We start from the raw sequence: 25,134 nt of genomic DNA on the forward strand, positions 1-25,134 counted from the left end.
TTGAACTAAACATGACTAAGCATGATGAGCCTGTGAAATTTTGATCTGATCAGGGAAGTTGAATTAGTGGCTTTCTTAGTTAGGGCTGAAATGAGACCAAGGAATGCAGGGCCGAGCCAGACTCAGGGTCAACAATGAGGGCCAAGATTGAGTTGGACCGGGTCAGCATGTGCGACTTTTTTTATTCATTTAAGGTTAAGAGATAGTTCTATTACAGCCTAATGTTGTGACATCAATAATCTACATGTAAGATAAAAGAACCCATTATCAAACCAATCATTATATTTGGTGGCTTGGTTTATAGATGCAGTTTACAATTTATGGCTAGACATTGGTGAATCAATGCTATTCAATGGGTGATAGATTAATGGCATGATTTGGTGAGTGTTTTCATTACAGATTTTATTTTCAACTGCTATTATAATCAACAAGAAGAGATTAGTTAAGAAATACTTTGCAAATATAGAAATGGATAACCCAGCATAATGGAAGCATAAATCCATCACTTCCCAAAAACTTCTGGTATTAGTGAAAGAAACTGATAATAAAATAAATTTGCTGGATTGAAAGTTTTTAGACACGCTTTTAAGTTCCTCAGGATGCCTTCGTTGTAAATGCCTCAATAGTATTGAGGTGGACCCTTCTTAGTAACTTCACTTGCTTTTGCATATTGTACAAACAACTTGGTATTTTCCTTTCGTGACTGGCTTCTTTATAAACCCCCAGACCACCGACATGTTGATTATTTATTGCCAAAAAACGTTGTGAAACCTATAGTCCAAAGACTATTGTTGCAGACGTAAAAATATAGTCTGAACTCACCTTGTTTAATTTTGCCTGGTCCTTTCGCGCTAGGACTATACACGACTCTATTTCAATCGCACTTAAAAAGCGATATTAAATCGCTCTCATTTAACCATAAACCTACCCATGTCTTTGAAGACCCAAGGGTCGGGTGGCCTGACCAGGGAATTTCTTACCCAATGAGTCAAGACCAGACGAGCTACCCGTGCCAGCTCTATTCTTAGCTTCATAATGTACCCTAATCAAAATATATCACTTTACTATCTCACGAGCTAGGCTACTAGCATGAAGATTACACTTGAACAATAGCATGATGTTGAAACTCAGCAACCTCTACATGGTGGCACTTAGTGCTAGCCTGAGAAAGTTTGTCACCAACTCAGCACTACTAAGCAACACTCTCATCGCTTTCTCACTGTGGTTGCAAACCTCATTCACTACAGGCGAAGGCAAAGTCAAGCCACCACGATTCTCAACTGTGATTAGGGAATTCGTTGCTTGTTTGACATCATAGTTGGTAACACCCACGATGCTAGTGATACAATCATTACACTTCAGTTTTTGTGACCGAGATACATAGCCAGTTGTAAAATAATCATTCTGTCTCATTTTTGATTTAAGACATACTTGCATACTCATCATATTTAGTCATGTTTAGTTCAGCATGATATTGTAAAGGTTTGTGCGACCTTCACTTTCCTCCACTAGTACAAGACTCGTGCATGAGTACAATACATATATTTCTGCTTAATTCATCAAGGTGTACAAGAAAGAATTAAGTAACAGGCAATGAACAGGCCCAGAACAGCTCTGCTCTCTACTGCAAATGTTCGTGCTTATATAGCTGCTAACCCCCGCCCTTGTTCTGCTTGGTTAGACCAGTGTCATATAGTTTCACAGAGTCACGTGACCAAAAGCCGGAAACAAAAACGTCCGATTCCAAACAAACCCGATCGACATACTGATCTATAAAGGAATATTCTTACCTCGCTCTCAATACCGCTCTTTTTTGCATTTACTTTACGTTTTTACAAAAACGTTATTAGCACCTTTTTGTGGGAAATTTTGTTTTCTTTTAAGTGGTTTACGATACAACAATAAGTTTTAAAGCGACTGCTAATGGGAGTAGTTTTTGTTGATTAATGTTGCGGCCTCTCCATTATAACTTATATAAAAATAGTAGGCGTGACCTGTTTGTATGGAATCGAGCGAGCTCCCGTATACGCTTCTGTTGGTCGCGGGACTCTGTAAAACTATACGGCTCTGGGTTAGACCCGGCACGGCTCGGTCCGGCTCGGTCTTGAGTCGGTACGGCTCTGGCTTGGCTTTGGCTGTGGCTTGGCTTGACTTGAGATGGCTTGGCTGTGCATCGGCTTGGTTTGGCTAAATGCAAGGGGACGCCATCCACCACAATATTAGTCTATTTGCCTAGCCATGGTCTGGCTTTTCGGGTGGGTGGGCTATTTGCCCCCTCCTTTGGGTGGTTAGGCTATTTGCCCCTAATCCCCTTTTCCTCTTCTCTCTTTTCCCCTTCCCACTTCTTCTTCTTCTTGAGAGAAGAGGGAAGGTGAAAAGAGAGAAGGGGGATAGGAGAGCGGGGCAAAGAAAGCCCTGATGGCTCATGATTTGTGTGCAACATTTCATAACTTTTATAGTTTTAATCTCTGGTGGTTATCAGATATTATCACAGAATCGCTTTGGCTTACTGGATTATGTATCCAAGAAGGTTTTTATGGGAAAATAAATGTGATTTTGTCAAATTCTCCTCATTAGCTCCATTGTAAACAACAGTGCAGTCAAGCATTAGGTACAATACAATGATGTAACGTCATGCTATTTAAGTCTGACAAGGCAACCAATGGGAATAGCTATTATTGGTAAATCTAGGATTATATATCTATGGTGTTTTGTAAACAAAACAGAGGTTGCTACTTAAATATGCAAACAAACATTCACGCTGGATGTTAGTAATCGAATAGACTAGGTCGAGTTGCTGCTTACGACTATATTATAGTTTTTCTTTTTTGAACGGTTGTAGTGCGTTCTCTGTGAATAATTCTAAGCAAGTTTGATCCATCATACTATACGGCCTGGAAGGTATACACGTACACCGTAACTGATTTAGGTGGCTTTACTTTTATCGTTTTTAAGCATTCAACCAATGTGTAAAATATTTAGATTTTACGTCATGTTCGGTAATTGAAATTAAAGTGCGTGCTGATCAACCACTAATAAATTGGTTATTGTTATAAGTTGATGGGACAAAATTAGCTATTCTGCACCGTAATCGTAACAGATAAATTGGTGGTTTGTGGCAGTACTCATTTTATTTCTTGACTTTGCTAAGGCCTTTGATAAAATGCCTCTTTAATTACTTATTAGTAAAATTAAGGCTTATGGATTAGGTGTTCGTGTAGTGCAGTGAATGGGGATGTGGTTGAGGAAGCGAACTTTGTTTGTTACTGTTACTGACATTATATCTGGGCTGTTTTCTGACTCTCTGGAGTCCTGCAGGAATCAGTTTTGGGCACTCTGCTGTTTTTTATTTTGTGTAAACAACATGCCTGTGGCTGTGAATGGCACATTCTGCCAACTATGCAGATGACTATATTTGTGTATATTGAGATTGTATATGTAGCCATGGATATTAAGCAGCTGCCTTTCTGTTCCCGGTTGGGTAGGATTTTTGACTCATGGCATAGTACTCTAGGTTTGGAAAGCTTTGTCAGGCGCTAGTACATTGCATATACATGTAATATTGATAGATAACAGTTTAGGTAAGTATATGTTGTGGTCAGCAATGTTAGAAAGATTAGAAAATAGATTTATGTCAGGAATGACAAAGCAAACTTGCTCACTGGTGCTCTCTTGAAATCAGAAAAAAGATTGTGTCAACGCATCCATGGGAGAACACCTGTGCAGTATTAATTGTAATTAGAGCCTCCGTATCGCATCTGCAACATGAGAGATCATTGTGCTGTGAATTCAGGTTCAACTCCATTTGATGTCTGGCTATTTATGACTGCTTGGAGCATGGGGCATACCTAGCATTTGAATCCCACACAAATTTTTATGCTAAGTCGGGAATAGCGGGGTAGCACCACTTCTAGCACCTCAATAATATTAATAATAATATGATGTTCTAGTCAAATTCTGGTGAGTGGATGCACTACTAGCTTAAAAGCTCGCAGCATGAGAATTTTATGAAAAATTTAAAATTCTTTAGCGAGGTGCAAAAAATCTTTACAAGTTAGACAAACAAGAAATAGAACAAATCATGAAAAGCCAGAGGAATGGAGTTGCAGGGAGTGACTGTGTATTGTTTCACTTTTATAAAAGTCAGAATAGGTAAAGCTATATGTACCATCTCACTCATACATTCAGACTCAGGCAGCTTCATTAAACATCTCTGGATTGAGTCTGATTATTATGTAACAGTAACACACAGACTTATGAATAACGTAAATTTTTTCTCAAATGCTCTTGACCCGCTTTCAATTTCTCTCTTTCATTTTAGTTATGTGTGGAGTTGACTGACAAGGAAGATGGTCTTACAAGCCACAGTGTATTAGCTGCCTGCTGTAGTTGTATTTGCTGAGTCTTGCCAATTCAGCAGATTGTAGAATACTGTGCAACTGGCCTGTTCTATTTTGAGGGTCAGGCAAATGTAGCGAATCTGAGTGACCAACCGATATAAAACCGATCAGCCGTAGACGATCCATCATGGTTCATCCTAACATCAAAACAGCCGATGCCATCCCTTTCTCGCTGACGAAGGAGGCTCATGTGGCAGCCATGAAGGCCGAGTTAGACTTTTTGCAAGAAGTTGAGAAGTATCCTCTTCTAGCAACTCCAGGGCCGGTGCTGAGCAACGCTATTAGACGGTGAGTAGAAGAGCTGTTTCTTATTCAAGCATCTCTTAATGTAGTCCTTCTTTCTATATAAACCAACAAACATGCCAGATAATAGTTGATGTTTTATTTTAACAAGATAATACTAAGTATGTAGTCAATATGTTGACCATCCCAACTGACTAATTTAGTTGTTATCAGATGCCTATCTTCGTATTCAGATATCTGAGTATCAGTTAAAATAGGAGTCAAGTTTGTGGGAGGGAGTTTATCAAATTGAGGTCACTGAAGCGGATTAAGTCAAGCATCATTAGGCGATCAGAGCAGTCTCAGTACATGGCAAGTATAGGGGTCGCTTTGCCTAGGACTGATTTCTGCTTCAATAAATTACTGTCTATGATAAAAAGTTGATAGAAAAAAGGTCAATTTATTGGAAAATCGATAAAAAAATACATTCATGGACCTATATTGTGACTGCAGAGGTATAAAAAATATTAAATGCATGGGTTTTGAAAAATTCATTCTGTCAGGAGTGTTTCGCTCTAGAAGGAGGTGAACTCTGACAGATTGACTCAAGCATGCCAAAATTGCCATAACTACCGTCGAATATCTCAGACATGTAGGTCTGAATCAGCTGTTGTTGCGATCGACCTTGACAAATCGTTTATGTGGGCACTACAATTGGTCCATAACATTGAACAAGATCAACCTAGTTAATCTTTTCCTTGATGTCTCATTTTGTGTATCAATGAAATATGATCGGTTATATGAAATATCACATATAACAGTTTATGTGGGCACTACAAGTGTTACTTCATATTTTATTGATGCACAAAATGAGACATCAAGAAAAAGATTAACAAGGTTGATCTTGTTCGGTGTTATGGACCAACTGTTAAACAAGGCAGCATTACACATCACAAAGGTCGATCTTTCAGACATTAGATCAAGTTTTGCAAGTTGTGTTGAAAGAGCTTTCAGTGTTAGTGACCTCGCCTAGAATTTTAATGCTTGTGCAAAGAGATTTTGCATCGCTTGCATTTTATTAGCGAATTTTGTTAACTGGGGTGATCAATTTTTTTAATTATTTATTATTTATTTATCACTATATTTAATGCTTTCTGTGTACATATTACTTGTGGCAGGCTGATAGAAGCTAAACTCATGCATGCGTAATATCTGGTCGTGCATGCCTGGTCCGTAAAGCCTGTTTTCCAAATACGCCGTATGCACCGGTCGCAGGATCGCAGGCTATCGGCGGTGGAATAGGAACCTACGTGCAGAGTGCTGCCGGTAGTTGCCAGCAGTCAATGCAAGAGTTCAGCGCTGTTCAACTTTCGCACGAAACTGCAGGCAAAACATTCTCGAAATTCACTTTACAGGTGAAGGTCAGCACTGTCGAAGCAGAACGGCGAGTGACCATTTATATGCGATAATCAGTGGCACAGTTTTATGTGAAGATAAGCCGTCGGCGAGTGGCAAAAGTGGTGTCAAAAACTCTCGTGGCAGGAGGCACAAAAGCGCGATTGTCCGATATCCCGATATCAAAGGCCAGGTTTGTAGTAGTACAGCTAAGCCCATCGCTAGATTGGCATACGCTACGACGGTAGGCTTTGGTTGGTTCTCAAATCATGGTGATGATGATGGTTATGAACTCTTTATTGACAAAATAAAATATGATATAGAACAATGAAACAGAAACCTCCAAGAACGTTGTGTCCAATGGGACAAGGGTGACATTGGAAAGACTTTTCCAAGATGGACATTGTCCGATTTTGGCACTGGAACATCTAAAATTGTCCCACGTAATATGACGTCATAGAAACCAGTGTCGTATAGTTTCACATGAAGCTAATACGGCTATGATCACAACAAGGAAGTACAGTATGCACAGCACATGTAGCTAGCTTTGTTTGTACTATTTATTGGTATTATCAAGGATGTAAATGCCCCGGTATTATTGTTTATATTATGGCATTGCACACTCTAATTTCGAGCAATATTACAATGCTGGCTAAAATGACTGGTAACTCCAAAGATTATCTTGTCAAGCTCATGGTAATCAAACCTAAGAATAAGAAATTTTACTCATTGTGTGAACTTATGAAATACTTGGAGCAGAAAGCTATGAAATTCTCCCTCTATTGTCTTATGGAGGATTTAAAGTGGTTAAAATCATGGCCCAAGAGGTGTGACTCTCCAAAATATGGGCACATGTTGGGAGTTGGGTTAGGGGTATTACAGGCGGTGTTCAACTTGAAACATGTCACAGTTAACTTACACCTCTTCATCTCATTGAACTTATGACTTTTCAGTCAGTGTATACCAAGTTACGCCGATTGTCATAGTAACAATTTAATACCGATAGTTAATTGATAAGTTAGTCAGATGTTATAGATGGAGCAAGAACAAGAGTTTTTTAAGTCTACTTAATTCACGATTGTATGAAAGTGAGAAACACCAATTAGTGTGAGCCAGTGGGTTCAGGTCATTGGCTGGTCCCAAGAAGGAAGCAACATTCGTGAAAGTTATAATATTAATAAGAAACACAGTCATCGCCACTCCTGCATAATCTTTCTAAAGATAATTGTTTGGCGTCAGTTGCTTTCTTGGACAGGCAACTAATGCTGACATCAAACCAGCTATCATGCCCTCATTCAACTATGTCTGTGCTATTATGTCACCGATCGGGAGAGCAGTATGTGAGAGAGAGTTGATTTGAAAATATTTATACCCAGGAAGTTCACTGTATTCTTTGCATACACGTAAAAATAAAACATATAAAGCAAAAGTTATTTACAAGCATGGAGATTAGATATTGTCATCAGAGATAAATAAATAAATCATACATGAATTATAGGCATCAGAACCGAAGAGAAGAAAAAGTGAAAAATGATAGTAACAACTGCAACTGTAATACCTGTAGGAAGGTAGTGGTAGGAGCATTATAGGCTATTACAACACCTAAAACATAAAACGAAGAAACTTAGACATGAGTTTCTAATGTTAACTGGTGGTAATGAGGTGTAAACTAAAACAGACAACATACCAATAAGATTGATTGATTAAGCATTTGAGGCAATTGGTTCATGGAAGCTTTATGGAAAATTTATAGCATTTACACATGTATTAGTTCAGACAGCGTGTGTAACGTGTATTAAAAGCAAAAGACAAAATCATGGCTTATTTTACATTATTAGACTTACTAATATTATTTCTTTGAGTGATTTTTTCCAAGAGAGATCTTTCTTTCCATACAAAAAGACAGGCTGTGCGGGGCGGGTTGTCTCTTCTTATTTTCCTTTTGATACTGGTGATCAGCAGCAGTCTTTCTTCTGGTTCCTCCGTGCTGGCTTGTAGATGTGCCCAAGGGTTTTTTTCTTCTCGCCACTGCTGCTGGCTGCACACCGATTTTGGCCCTGGAATTATTATGACATTTGTTCTTTTTCATGAGAAATTAGTCTGGGAACTCGGTCTTCAAGGAAGATTAAAGCTTACTATCTAAACACCTTGGAAAAACGTGTCAAGAACCATTACCAAATTTAGAAAAGTAATGCAGCAGCATGACAGCAGTTACCTAGTGACAAGTGACTAAAATAAAACACACCTTGTAGGTTATGGTTAGACCAAGCTGGACACCTTGATTAGATCAGATTAGATCAAGACAAGTTATTAGTTGTTAAAGAATAAGACATCTGACTTACCCACTCTTGTTAAATCTGAGACAACATAAAAATAAACTTACATGTCTCACATTTGAACACAACAATAGCTGAGTAAAAGTTTCAACTTTTTGCTTTTAAAAGTGCATATTAATAACTGACTTTAACTGACAAGCAGTGTATCTCAAAACATTGTTTGGATAGTGGATGATTGTGGAAAACTGAACATCATATTTGGAGAACAGGGCACTTGAGATTTTCTGACATTGATATATATATATATATATATATATATATATATATATATATATAGCACTATACCTGGTACAATATTTTCGTGAGGGTATTATGGATCTGTCAGCCAGCTTGATGATATTTTCTTCAGCCTCCAATTTTAGATGTTCCAGTGCCGACATTGGACAATGTCCATCTTGGAAAAGTCTTTCAGGGGTCACCCTTGTCTCATTGGACACAGCGTTCTTGGAGTAAGCTGCAGCTGAGGCTGTCTGATGGTTGTGCCCAGGTTTGAGTTTCACATCTGCCACCGTTTCATTGTCCCTGAGAATTCAAGTTAAATTGATTTCATTTTAATAAAAAGAAATTCTCTATGCGTTAAAATGAGATTGAACTTGGTGTGTATCTGACACTATGACATTAATGGCGGCATAGTTCAAGTACTCAGACTTCAAACGTAGGGAGCTGCTGATGCCAGTAACTCCATCTGTTTAAGTACCAATCTTTTAGAAAACTCACAAGAATTCACTCTTCCTTAAATTGATATTAATATAGGCAGGGCAGTTGGTGTCTTTTACATTTCTGTATGTTCTTTTAGCTCCTGCTCTTCGTTTGTACCCAGTGTGATGTTGGCAGACAGCTCTTAGCTAAAACATGTAACCAAAATAGCTCAGAACAGATACCCATGTGTCCAAAACTCTATTGCTTTGCCATACACTTTTAGGTGAACCCCGGAGAGCTTTCGTTTGGGAAGAAAAGCATTTTCGCAATTGAGACACAGGACAATAATTGCAAAACCTGTTCTGCATTGTATAATAAGGAGTGTATCGCACAGCTTACTATTTGGTATATTTATCCAATGCAATGATTTAACCTCAATGTATTTGGGGTGCGCTTTTGAAAGAAAAAACCTTTCATAATAGCCAAGGATAGAAAATCATTGACATAGTACAAAATAAGGTTTTATGTAAGGCGTAAAATATACAACACACTTAGTGTTTTGGTTTGATGGGTAATAATACTTACACGAAATATCAGTTTCTTAGTTGCGGGTCTTTTGCAACGAGTCCTCCAACGAAAATTGCTTTTGAATCTTGTAAGCCAGCTTTCTATACTGGCTTGGCTATTGAGCTCTTTGACGTAGAAATTGAACTCATTTTCTTTCCACTTTAACTCAGTCCTTTGTTCATATGTATAGCCATCTGGTAGTACATTCTGAAAATAGTAGAAAAAGTTACAGCACACAACCCCTCTGCGATAAAATGCGCACACACAAACCCAAAAAGAATACGATATTGTGTGAGTTAATGTGTGGGACAGGATGATTACCATATCCATGTACACCCATTAAAAGACATCTGTGCATCAAAACATAACAGATAAATTTCCAGGTTATGTGATGCACTCGAACTCTTGTTGACTGTTGATGTTGAAAACATGTCAAAATTGTTAAAAAGCTCATGCAGATTAATATATGTACTTGGTCAAGCTCCGAAGGGCGTCACAAACAATAACATTGATTGTACTTATCCTCTCGTTTCATTTTCTTTCAACCAATACAATTACAAACAATAGATTCATTAGATTCATTTAATATTGATAAATCTAAAGTTATGCTAAAGCAAGAATTTACATTACATTATTGCAAAAATTCTTGCAAAAAAGTGCGTATAATCTTGGTTAGAGCAGGTATAGTATTAACCATTATTATACCAATTACCTCCCCTCAGAGGGGAAGCGATTGATTATACATCCTTGGTTAAAGTTACAATATAATTATAATAATATAATAGATGAATAAAATGATGAATAAAAACATGTAATTAATTTAACTACTATACTGAGTTCAAATTACTAATTTAATTATGAGTTATTTTTAATTATATGTAGGCCTTTCTATATATAAAATAAATAATACATATAATTTAAATTTTCCTTATCTATTCAAGATTTCAGAACCAACCTACCGTTGATAACGCATGCCAATCCAGCGTAGCTGTACTACTACTTGGCCTTTGAGATATTATGCGTGAATAGTTGTGATCATTCATGATATAAGCAACGTAGGTGGTAAATATAAACTGTACAATAAAGCAGAGCCAACTTTGCGCGTAAATTTATCAAAGCCGTTTCGTATTACGCGGGACAAATGTGCTTTTGTGCCTCCTGCCACGAGAGGTTTTTAACACCGCAGCTTTACTCCTACAAACTTTGCCTTTGAGATCGGGATATCGGATAATTGCGCTTTTGTGCCTCCTGTCACGAGAGTTTTTTGACACCACTTTTGTCACTCGCAAGCCGTCGAGCCTAGCCACGCTTGTGCTTTATTGCGCAAGATAACTGCCGGAGGGGGGTCTCACAACTGATATGAGAACCATGGTTTCGAAGTGCTCACAATTCAATAATGTATCAAGGTAGGCAGTATTCAGCCTATCAGCTTTGTAATTAGGGCATAGTCATATCTCAAGTCCCTATGGCCCAAGTAAACATATAAATGGGGCAACTGTTGAGGAACAAAAGAAATGCTTTAGACATACCTAACATGCTAAAAGACCTAGGTATATGCATAGTACTCATAGACATAGGTATATACATAGTATTCAAAGCAAACAAAGCACAACCGCCTTTATTTCATCCTTAGATATGAGACCCTTTTCCTACCAGCCGTAGCTGAGGCCAAGCCAAGTGCACCGGTATGCAGGGTGCCTTTGGACATTCACTGGGTTTGGCATTGCCACATGCTGTCACCATTTGCCTATCGTTCAGATTGCACCAAGCTCGTTGATTATATACCTGATCACTCGCCATTGAACTCCTCACCTGTTGATTCCCATCAGATTTGGTCTACTCATGTCGATAAGGTTAGTTAGTGTTTCTGGTTTAGCTATTCTTTACCTGCCAGATGATGCAGATGCTCTTGTGTGAAGGTTTACTGGTAAGTGATGTCAGATGCTGCAGGTGCTCTTGTGTGACGGTTTACTGGTAAGTGATGTCAGATGCTGCAGGTGCTCTTGTGTGAGGGTATACTGGTAAGTGATGTCAGATGCTGCAGATGCTTTTGTGTGAGGGTTTACTGGTAAGTGATGCGAGATGCTGCATGTGCTCTTGTGTGAGGGTATACTGGTAAGTGATGTCGGATGCTGCAGGTGCGCTTGTGTGAGGGTATACTGGTAAGTGATGTCAGATGCTGCAGGGGTTTGGGATTTGGGGTTTGTGTGAGGGTATACTGGCAAGATGAGTGAAGATACATTTATACAGTAAACACTCCTACAACGTAAATAATCTGTTCCGAGAGCATTTAAATTAGCATAAAATGCATATAAATAGCATAATCTGTTCCAAGATCTTCCCAAACTCACCCCTTCCCTCTTGAAATACGAAAACACTAAACCGAACTTTTGATTTACTAGTGGTAACTGTAGTATTGGTTTGTATCGATAACTTTTTTTCTTTTTCTTATGACTTCCACTTGATTTAGGGTCATTATTAAGCTGATTATGTCGATTTATATCAATTTTTTCTAGACAGCAAGATATATGGTGAAAAGAAAAAAATAAAAATTTTGTATATGCTTAAAATAGAGTAATACAATAATATACATGTACTATCGTAAGAACGGTGTCTGTCTATCCATTTTGCTGAAGCTTTGGTTAGAGGTTTAGAATATACATGTAAGATTGATTTCAATCAGACTCCAAATCGTGAAATTCAGATTGGTTGACTAAGCAATCGGAATTTCACGCTGATCAACCACCGTTGGCTACTTCTGAATACTTGTGCAGCTACTTATTCTTTTTGCTTTATCAACACACCTGATGGTCTCTCACGGTACACCAGACTGCCAGGGAACTAGTATGTATAATAGATATACCCCTATACGTCGTTTGCTCTCTCGAGTGCGGCCAGAAAGAAAACGACATTTTATGAGACTACTTATGAGACTACTTATGAGACTACTTATGAGACTACTTATGAGACTACTTATGAGACTACTTATGAGACTACTTATGAGACTACTTATGAGACTACTTATGAGACTACTTATGAGACTACTTATTAGACTACTTATGAGACTACTTGTGAGACTACTTGTGAGACTACTTATGAGACTACTTATGAGACTACTTATGAGACTACTTATGAGACTACTTATGAGATTACTTGTGAGACTACTTATGAGACTACTTATGAGACTACTTATGAGACTACTTATGAGACTACTTATGAGACTACTTATGAGACTACTTATGAGACTACTTATGAGACTACTTATGAGACTACTTATGAGACTACTTATGAGACTACTTATGAGACTGCTTATGAGACTACTTATTAGACTACTTATGAGACTACTTATTAGACTACTTATGAGACTACTTGTGAGACTACTTATGAGACTACTTATGAGACTACTTATGAGACTACTTATGAGACTACTTATGAGACTACTTATTAGACTACTTGTGAGACTACTTATGAGACTACTTACGAGACTACTTACGAGACTACTTATTAGACTACTTATGAGACTACTTGTGAGACTACTTGTGAGACTACTTGTGAGACTACTTATGAGACTACTTATGAGACTACTTATGAGACTACTTATGAGACTACTTATGAGACTACTTATGAGACTACTTATGAGACTACTTATGAGACTACTTATTAGACTACTTGTGAGACTACTTGTGAGACTACTTATGAGACTACCTATGGGACTACTTGTGAGACTACTTACGAGACTACTTGTGAGACTACTTATGAGACTACTTATGAGACTACTTATGAGACTACTTATGAGACTACTTATGAGACTACTTATGAGAGTACTTATGAGACTACTTATGAGACTACTTATGAGACTACTTGTGAGACTACTTATGAGACTACTTATGAGACTACTTATGAGACTACTTGTGAGACTACTTATGAGACTACTTATGAGACTACTTATGAGACTACCTATGGAACCACTTATGAGACTACTTATGAGACTACTTACGAGACTACTTACGAGACTACTTACGAGACTACTTACGAGACTACTTACGAGACTACTTACGAGACTACTTACGAGACTACTTACGAGACTACTTACGAGACTACTTACGAGACTACTTACGAGACTACTTACGAGACTACTTACGAGACTACTTACGAGACTACTTACGAGACTACTTACGAGACTACTTACGAGACTACCTATGGGACTACTTATGAGACTACATATGAGACTACTTATGAGACTACTTATGAGACTACTTATGAGACTACTTATGAGACTACTTATGAGACTACTTATGAGACTACTTATGAGACTACTTATGAGACTACTTACGAGACTACTTATGAGACTACTTATAAGACTACTTTTGAGACTACTTATGAGACTACTTATGAGACTACTTATGAGACTACTTATGAGACTACTTATGAGACTACTTATGAGACTACTTATTAGACTACTTGTGAGACTACTTATGAGACTACTTACGAGACTACTTATGAGACTACTTATTAGACTACTTATGAGACTACTTGTGAGACTACTTGTGAGACTACTTATGAGACTACTTATGAGACTACTTATGAGACTACTTATGAGACTACTTATGAGACTACTTATGAGACTACTTATGAGACTACTTATGAGACTACTTATTAGACTACTTGTGAGACTACTTGTGAGACTACTTATGAGACTACCTATGGGACTACTTGTGAGACTACTTACGAGACTACTTGTGAGACTACTTATGAGACTACTTATGAGACTACTTATGAGACTACTTATGAGACTACTTATGAGACTACTTATGAGACTACTTATGAGACTACTTGTGAGACTACTTGTGAGACTACTTATGAGACTACTTATGAGACTACTTATGAGACTACTTGTGAGACTACTTATGAGACTACTTATGAGACTACTTATGAGACTACCTATGGAACCACTTATGAGACTACTTATGAGACTACTTACGAGCCTACTTACGAGACTACTTACGAGACTACTTACGAGACTACTTACGAGACTACTTACGAGACTACTTACGAGACTACTTACGAGACTACTTACGAGACTACTTACGAGACTACTTACGAGACTACTTACGAGACTACTTACGAGACTACTTACGAGACTACTTACGAAACTACTTACGAGACTACTTACGAGACTACTTACGAGACTACTTATAAGACTACTTATGAGACTACTTTTGAGACTACTTATGAGACTACTTATGAGACTACTTATGAGACTACTTATGAGACTACTTATGAGACAGTAAAGGTGTTAAATGTGAAATAGTTAGCAAGTAACGGCTAGATAAAGTCTGTTCTATTAAAAGAATTACATTGAAAAATGATTTGCTATTGATGCAGCTAATACGAGCTGAGAAAACAAAATAAAAATCATAAATATTTTTAAATTATTAACAACAGTAAGTACATAGAAGTGTGTTTGTAAAAGGATTACTGTTGCAGCAAAAAGTATCTATCAAAACTTTTGAATTGAATGGTACTGGTACCTCTTGATATTGGTTCGAACGTAAAAATGAGACAACGGATACAGCACTGAAGCGCTTGAGCGTAAACAATGTACTTTGTCTGACCAAGCGAAGAGAGAATGTAGACAGCATTACTACTTGAGAATTCCTCTTGAGGCAACACGTGACTGGCCATGTAAAAAGTTTTTAGTTTTTATCGTTATTAGTGATTGACCTTAGCATTTAGTAAATTTGAAATTTGAGCGAAGGGAAGTTGAGCCGGGAATTGAAACGGTGCATTTGAAAATGACGAATAAAAAAAAAGTGATGAATATGTTTCAAAAAATTTCAAAAAGAGCAAACGCAAAAGGTATTATTAATTAATGCTAAAAGATCTATGCTTACCTTGTAACCTGCACTAGCTATAAGGATGCTCGTAACCTGCACTAGCTATAAGGATGCTCGTAACCTGCACTAGCTATAAGGATGCTCATAACCTGCACTAGCTATAAGGATGCTCTAGACCTGCACTAGCTATAAGGATGCTCGTAACCTGCACTAGCTATAAGGATGCTGGTAACCTGCACTAGCTGTAAGGATGCTCGTAACCTGCACTAGCTTTAAGGATGCTCGTAACCTGCACTAGCTATAAGGATGCTCGTAACCTGCACTAGCTATAAGGATGCTCATAACCTGCACTAGCTATAAGGATGCTCTAGACCTGCACTAGCTATAAGGATGCTCGTAACCTGCATCAGCTATAAGGATGCTGGTAACCTGCACTAGCTGTAAGGATGCTCGTAACCTGCACTAGCTTTAAGGATGCTCGTAACCTGCACTAGCTATAAGGATGCTCGTAACCTTCACTAGCTATAAGGATGCACGTAACCTGAACTAGCTATATGGATGCTCGTAACCTGCACTAGCTATAAGGATGCTCGTAACCTGCATCAGCTATAAGGATGCTGGTAACCTGCACTAGCTGTAAGGATGCTCGTAACCTGCACTAGCTTTAAGGAAGCTCGTAACCTGCACTAGCTATAAGGATGCTCGTAACCTTCACTAGCTATGAGGATGCACGTAGCCTGAACTAGCTATATGGATGCTCATAACCTGCACTAGCTATAAGGATGCTCTAGACCTGCACTAGCTATAAGGATGCTCGTAACCTGCATCAGCTATAAGGATGCTGGTAACCTGCACTAGCTGTAAGGATGCTCGTAACCTGCACTAGCTTTAAGGATGCTCGTAACCTGCACTAGCTATAAGGATGCACGTAACCTGAACTAGCTATATGGATGCTCGTAACCTGCACTAGCTATAAGAATGCTTGTAACCTGCACTAGCTATAAGGATGTTCGTAACCTGCACTAGCTATAAGGATGCTCTAGAACTGCACTAGCTATAAGGATGCTCGTAACCTGCACTAGCTATAAGGATGCTCGTAACCTGCACTAGCTATAAGGATGCTCGTATCCTGCACCAGCTATAAGGATGCTGGTAACCTGCACTAGCTGTAAGGATGCTCGTAACCTGCACTAGCTTTAAGGATGCTCGTAACCTGCACTAGCTATAAGGATGCTCGTAACCTGCACTAGCTATAAGGATGCACGTAACCTGAACTAGCTATATGGATGCTCGTAACCTGCACTAGCTATAAGAATGCTCGTAACCTGCACTAGCTATAAGGATGTTCGTAACCTGCACTAGCTATAAGGATGCTTGTAACCTGAACTAGCTATAAGGATGCTCGTAACCTGCACTAGCTATAAGGATGCTCGTAACCTGCACTAGCTGTAAGGATGCTCGTAACCTGCACTAGCTATAAGGATGCTCGTAATCTGCACTAGCTATAAAGATGCTCGTAACCTGCACTAGCTATAAGAATGCTCGTAACCTGCACTAGCTATAAGGATGTTCGTAACCTGCACTAGCTATAAGGATGCTCGTAACCTGCACTAGCTGTAAGGATGCTCGTAATCTGCACTAGCTATAAGGATAGAAATCAAAAAGAATCAAATTAAAGACTAGAAGTTAGAAATTCCAGTTTAGTTTTTCACCCTGCTAACATTAGGCAGGCCTTCTTGTTAACTTTAGGTATACGAGATCGAAGACATTATAATAATAAGTATATAATGCTTTTGTTACGAGTATGTCAAACCATCTGAGTGTCACATGCATGTTATATCATTTGAGTGTTACATATCATTTGAGTGTTACATGTATGTTATGCTATCTGAGTTATACATGTATGTCACACCATCTGAGGGTTATATGTGTGTCAAATCAATCTGAGTGTCATATGTATGGCACACCATCTGAGTGTAATATCTATATCACACCATATTACTGCCACATGTATGTTATACTGTTCTTGAGTGTTATGTGCATGTCACACCATCTGAGTGTCACATGTATGTCACACCATTTGAGTGTTACATGTAAGTTACACAATTCCGAGGTTCATATGTGTGTCACACCATCTGACTCGTCTTCAGTTTCCTCTTTCCATTTTAGAGGGAGTGATCTGGTTTCTTCTTATTGTTGTTTCTATTTGATATTAAGGTGAAGTGTCTGGAGCTAGAAATGGCAGCATTAGACTGACACTGAAAGCTGGAGCATTTTCAAATGTTGTGATGCCTGAAACAGTGGAAGAGATGTGGGGTCCTGTACCTTTGCGAAGGCTGCCTCCTGGCGTAGTCAACCACTGCACTGTAGCCAATCACGCGTGAGTGTGCATAATCTTTACTGCACTGTAGCCAATCATGTGTGAGTATGCATAATCTTTGTTCATGGATTTATAGTAAGAGAAAAGGTTTTACATGATGATCTATTCAAAGTTTAGCTTTCTCCCAAAGGAATAACTTATCACAAGGACAATCCTATTGTCTACAGCTATTCTTGGATGAGAGAAATTGTTGGGTAGTGAACCTTTATAGGTAATAATGCAATTATCCAATCAGTTGTGAAGTCCTAACCATATCTGTAGTAATTATACTTGTAGTAGCCATACCTGTAGTAATCATACTTGTAGTAACCATACACATAGTTATCATACCTGTAGAAAACATACCTGTAGTAACCATGCCTGTAGTAAACATACCTTTAGTAACCATACTTGTAGTAACCATACTTGTAGTAATCATACTTGTAGTAACCATACATGTAGTAATCATACCTGTAGTAACCATACCTGTAGTAACCATACTTGTTGTAACCATGCCTGTAGTAAACATACCTGTAGTAACCATACCTGTAGTAACCATATTTGTAGTAACTATACATTTAGTAATCATATGTTTAGTAACCATACCTGTAGTAAACATACCTGTAGTAACCATACCTGTTGTAACCATACTTGTTGTAACCATACCTGTAGTAACCATACTTTTAGTAACCATACATGTAGTAATCATACCTGTAGTAACCATACCTGTAGTAACCATGCCTGTAGTAAACATACCTTTAGTAATCATACTTGTAGTAATCATACTTTTAGTAACCATACATGTAGTAATCATACCTGTAGTAACCATACCTGTAGTAACCATACCTGTAGTAACCATACTTGTTGTAACCATGCCTGTAGTAAATATAGAAGCCATACTTTATGCATCAATCATAAACATGCCTGCAAAGAACTCAGTTAGTCTTTATATTTAATATACATTATTGGACCATAGCTAAGCACAACAGCTGCTTTCTTTAACTTGGGTTCCTCCTATGTCATCTATTCATTTCATTTCATATTAAATGATTGAGTTGGTTGCATACTATAACTGCGTATTGGTTTAGTAATGCAAGGAAGTAAATCAGTGTCATTTTGTTAAAAGAGATAATAACTATCATTGCTAACTCACTGTTAAGTTTACAGGCTAGGAATTATCAGCTTTATGATCTTAAGCTATACATAGCCTTGTTGTAGTTTCCACATATAAGAGCTAACCATTACAGAGCCATCAGAATTGTTTGACAAAAATACTGGGCGAGTTTAGAAGCAGATTGAACACATTTGCTTTATAGTAGCCACAATGGATTATGTTTTTAAAACAGGTTAAGTGTGCACGGCACTGGAGCTAATCTCTTTACAGCTAGAGTTATCCACAGCCAGCCTCTTTTCATGTTCTGTGTGCAGATCTATTTCAGAGATCGCATATGGTGGCTATCTCGCACCTTGTGGGAACTGAGCAGCTTCCTGAGGATGACAACATGATGGTTAGTGCTAGTTCTACTATTCCCTGAAATATTCGAAATGTCATTTTTCAGCTTGTGCTCTGTTCTACGAGTATGTGTTAAATTTGGCAATTTGGAGTTATCATCTTCTGCATGCTATGATTAGCCACTTATTGGCCCTATAATAACTTTCTATGAATGAAAATAGCTCTTAGCCAGCACCAGATGATCCCTGTCTAAAATTGCACACTTCTTCATCTGTGTTGTTTTGACTAATCATACAGCATCACCATAGACATCAATCCATAGACCTCAATCCATAGACCTCAATTCATAGACCTCCATTCATAGACCTCAATCGACAGTTTGTTGTTTCCTGGAATGAGGTTTACATCTGGGACTTTTAACAATCAATGCCAATATTTGATCACTAGAGTCTCCATCAGAGTTGTATAGGCTGCTAATCTAACCGAAACGTGTACATTATATTGCTTAGAATTAAATAGCGGCTGTCATCTTGAACAGTGTTACGTGTGGTTGTGGAGGAATTACGTTATGCATAACTAATCCGAATCCACACACAACATCAGTGTTGAATTTGCTTGTCATATTATTCTATTTTGACTATGTTTAGTTTGTGCACTTTTACTTAGCTTGTGGGTGCTAATTTAATTATTACTGGTTCAGGTATAGCGAAGGTGTTAAGCTATTGTAAGTAATGCTGATATTTACCAGTACAAGTTACTTCTTTGTTCTATAAGTCAAACAATTAAAATACACAGCTAACAAAATTCTAAAACAATAATATTAATGACAAACAATTAGAAGAGCTAATAAAAATTACATCCTTACTCGAACGGTCATCTGTGTTTGCTTGTCTTGGTCCATGCGGCTGCCAGATTTGATAGTCAAACGAGAGTCATGAGAGGTCATAGGTAGAGAGTGTCGGCAGTTGAGATAGTGGCATAGAAGAGGCTCAGCTAGTGGAGGAGAGGGAAGCTCCATTAGTAGAGAAGAAAGAGAGGCTCCTCAGCAGGCAGATGGAAAAGCGTCCAAGGAGGCCCTTGGGAAGAGAGAGAGAGAGCCAGAGCTCAAGCTAGAGCCGGAGATAGAGATAGGGATGGAGGTGCTGAGTCATTGGAGCTGTTCTCTTTTATAGATGTTTGGCACGTTGGATGGTTAGCCTGTGGGTGTAGGTTGAGTGTTAAGGTCCGATGCTTTCTGTCAGGCATGTGAAGATATCTTGTTTGCGCAAGTCTTCAGCTGGTGCACGTGATGTTGACATGTAGGATGGAGCTTGTAACTTATTCCTGGTGTCTAGGTCATGTTTGACAGGAGTGGCAGATCTATATGTGACTCATTTGACTCGTCTCTAATGTTTCTCTGGTGGCTTTGTGATGATGGTGGTTAGTAGGTTTAATTGCTTCGATTTCTCTTTGGTATGTTCTCCATCTGGTGTTGACGCAGTTTCCATGATTGATTTCTTCCAATTCTGAAGTTCATAATTTCCATTTGACGTTTTCTAACTATTGGATCTTTTAATGTCTTTGGGCGTCTTGCTGCTTGTACGTATTACATGTATATGCTTATTCTGTGGTCTGGCTACATTCCCCATCGGTATCTTGTTTTCACAGTATTTCCATACAACATTTCTCCGGTTGTTAAAGAACGATATGTCCTCATATCAGTGTCGGCGTTCCATGGTGGGGTTGACACTGATGTAAGGATTTAAGGGTAAAGAGAAAAAAAATGTATAACAAAATGAAAAAAAGTGAATGTAGTTATAGGAGTAAAATGATAGTATTCTTTAAAACCTTGCACCAATAATAATAAAGTTAAACATGATTAATAAAAACCAAAACCGTAATAGTAGAAAGTTTTTCAAACTAGGCTGAAGTGAAATGTCATATATGAATACGATTGGTAGCTCGTCGGGTGATTTAGTCAAGTGTCTATTGTCATTTCAGAGTCGAGTGTTACTATCCGTTCGTTTGTATAGTACATGTATCTCCTTTAGTGAAGGAAACGGGTCCTCCCGTATATCAGTATGTGCGGGTGGCTGAAAGTATTGCTGTGGTCATTGGGGTGGTCATTGGTTGTAGAAGAAAAAAGATGATAACATAAAACAGAAACTGCATACATTTCAAACACAAATCGGCGTACCTCCAAAGAAATAAAAAATTAACAGTAATTATTAAATGATTGATTTATTCAGCAAGTTTTTTTTGTGGTGTTACCTAATAGTTTATCTAAAACACATGTAAAACACATGCTTTTGACTAGCCTATTTTACCCTAAAAGATGAAAAGTTCCGAAAATTTTAAAGAGGAAAAAAGATTACAATTAAGTGGTCATATCTTTTTTTTGCTATGTGCCGATCTACTTACATCAAAAGATCTATCCTAAAAATTTGGAAACGGAATTTTTTATAACATTGTTGTGAGGCACGCCGTTAGCTTTAATGTGGCGAAATAAGTTTTTATTTTTCAGAACATTAATCAAGAGTGAAATTATCAGTTACAATCGATTAGCCACATCCAAAATAAAAACTCGGCACGTTACCTGTAAAGGAACACAAGTTTTATAAACAAGATGTTCGTACCAAATAAAAGTCAATGATCTGTCATAGTTAGCATTTTTGTTCTTTTCAGTATAATTATCATGATTCCAATGGCAGCTTTTTACTTCAACTTGGCGATTTTACCAGGCATCTTCAAAGAAAATAGTGAAAATTTTGTTTTACTAAAATGTCAAATTCCTTTCTCTGTTCTTATGTTTTAATTTTTTTTAATTTTAATTTTTTTTTTAATTTTCAGAAACTAACAGACTTCTAGGAGTGGAACACAGATTCACCAGCCCTTACAGACCACAGACAAATGGACAGGTTGAGATTTACAACAAATCGATAGCAAACATGCTATCACACTTCGTAAACCCAAGCGACCATAAGGACTGGCCTCGATACATACCATTCTGTCAACTCGCACACAACTCATCCAAACATACGATTCTACAAGCTTCACCAAGTTCACTCCTAATGTGTAGAGAGATGAGACTACCCTATGACCTGACCAAACCATCACCAGAGCCAATTGAAGCAGATGATGGCACATACAAGTCAAAATTACACGAGAGGATGACAGCGGTTTGGAAGAAAGCTAGAGAGCTAATGGAAAAAGGGAAAGCCAGACAGAAGAGTTACTACGACCAGAAAGCTTCTCCCAGTTCCCTACAAGTAGGAGACTATGTTCTTTACTATGACAAGAGAGGTTACAAGAACAAGACATCGAAGTTGATCAAAAGATGGAAAGACGCTTACGTAATTAAAAGCAGGACAGACACCAATGCGACCATTCAACCTTTCGACCGCCCAGACCAACCAGCCATTACCGTACACCTCAACATGCTTAAGCCACACATTGGACCGCTGATTAGAGGAGAACACACAGACATCACCCTTGAATTAAACTCACCAGAAGGAACAGATAGCGAACAGGATGGAACTGAACAAGATAAAACTGAGGTACAGGGTAAGACCACTCCATATGAAGACAACGAAAGATTTGATTCAGACTTATCAGAAGATATGATGATGGAAGAAGATGTAAAACTACCAGCGAGCACGGGAGTACGTTTCCAGCTTTCAGAAGAAATAATAAATCCTTACGGAGAAGACCAGTACGATGACCTATCTGAAACAGAAAATCAACCATTGATGACAGAAATGAATCAAAATTCAGATGGTGAATATGAACCTCAAACACAATTCATTAAAGCAACAGCAAAACATAGCCAGACCCCATCACCCAGCTATGAACAGGAACGAAAGAAAGAGAGAGCTCACGGACTCCGAAGAAGCCCGAAGCCCAAGCGAATAGAAGATTTCGAATATTACGAATAGCTGTAGTTCTTACCTACACGATCGGAACAAGATTTAGGACTAAGACAAATTCTTCCTCAAGAATTAAACCCCAAGGACTATGATTAACAGAACAAGAAGTTCAACATATTTTATTTTTTCCGTCTATAACAACAATAACAACGATAACAATCACCGCCACACCCCCAACCAGAGGGGCACCACGAGCCTGGGATCTAAAAGAAGACAATAACCACTACACGCTCGAGACAACCATTTAAAAAGAAAAATGATTTTTTTTGGAACTCAATTTCATTCACATGAGACCACAATTAAGACAAGTTTAATAACCTACCGACGACCACTGGGAGATCAGGCGTGACAGCTTCTCCCATTACGAAGTGAGAAGGCCACCCCGAGGATTGACGTAAGGTCGGATCAGTTGAAGCGTCAGGCACTACAAGGAACCAATAGTGACAAGAAACATTAGCACTGGCATAAGACACGACGGAATAAGAAAACGGACGAAAACAACAAAAGAAAAATTCCCACTTACAAGTAGTCGGGACAGTGAGACGCGTTATGATGGTTCCCACTCCAGCCATAACCATACCCCAGGTGTCCTCGCTGGTAACATCTGCCGTGGGTGCACCGGTTGTCAGGCCTATACAGGCGCTAACCTTGCCGAAACAAGTGCACCTAGTGAGGTCACATGGCTAAAAAGATTCAATCAAAAAAAAATGTCCACCGGCACGAACTACCATCAACTAGTAATCACTCATACGCATATGATTAAAGAAATGAACTTACCGCTTCCGTGATGGAATAAGGCCAACCCAACGGCCAAAGTAAAACCAAAAGAGACACAACCATGTACATGTTTCTCCTTCAATTACACAAAGAAGAATGAAGGGAACAGGACTAAGAACTCGCCGAAGGACAGTATACTGATCATATGACACCAAACGGGTTCCGTCATTGATCAATATCTTCCCGCAGCCAACCAGTAGCTCCACCCACTCTCCAAGACCAACGATTGCGCAAACCATTAAGCGACCTCCAGACAGGAATAGAACAACTACACGCTAATTACACCTAATACATCATCACACAGCCAAGTGTTGATTAACTAGATTCAAGGTCAACATGATTTATCACAAAATATTCCCGCTACGACTGACAAAATCAACGACACAACGATAATGACTAATTGACAACCATTATCCTTCCTACACACCCCAACCTGACAGCCACAGCAGCTTCCTCCAGTAAACTACAAAGGACAGCCGATTGAAACACATACAAATAAGTTCAGTTATTTATAGGATTTATTACGCAAGGTATTGAGGTACACAGGAGAGGAAGGAAGAGCTAAATATAATAGAGGGACTGACTACACCCCGTTGGCACACTCGCACCAGAGGTCCTGGTGAGTAAAATTGCCGCAGTCGGTACAAAACTGAGCCCCGTGAATGCACCGCCTATAGCCTCTCCAGACCCAGGCCAGACACTCTGGCCCACACTCTGTCGGGATGTCGACCCCACCCCCTCCTCCTCCTCCGAGCTTTCCTCCCCTGCCGGAAGCGCCCTCGGAGCTGGTGGCCTGTAATGAAGACATGGAACTCCTGCATAACCACTGATTCGGATACAGAGGATGGCAAGAGGATACAGATATACATAAACGCGCCATGAAGACCCACCTAGCTTGTTCCTCCAAGTGGCGGAGGAGCCTTTCTCCTCGCCCCGTGACACGCCTCATCATCCGGAATGACACCCCCCTCCTAGCCATCGGCACAACCTGCTGCACCGGCCTAGACAGCTCCGATGAGGTGGCCTCGGTCTGTGTGCTGGCATCTGAGGTGGAACGCCTTTGGGCACCCGAGAATTCTCTCTCGGTTATCTCACTGAGTCTACCCATATAGAACACAGATTCATACATAATTGGTAAGTACCTTGACATAATAATAATGTCCGACTTTAATCTAAAGTTGCTCGCTTATGCTCTACTCAACTTACCTCCTCGCATTTCTAATAACTCAGCTATTACAGCGTCA

Source organism: Watersipora subatra, chromosome 2 (assembly GCF_963576615.1).
Source record: "Watersipora subatra chromosome 2, tzWatSuba1.1, whole genome shotgun sequence".
In the NCBI taxonomy this organism is placed as follows: Eukaryota; Metazoa; Bryozoa; class Gymnolaemata; order Cheilostomatida; family Watersiporidae; genus Watersipora; species Watersipora subatra.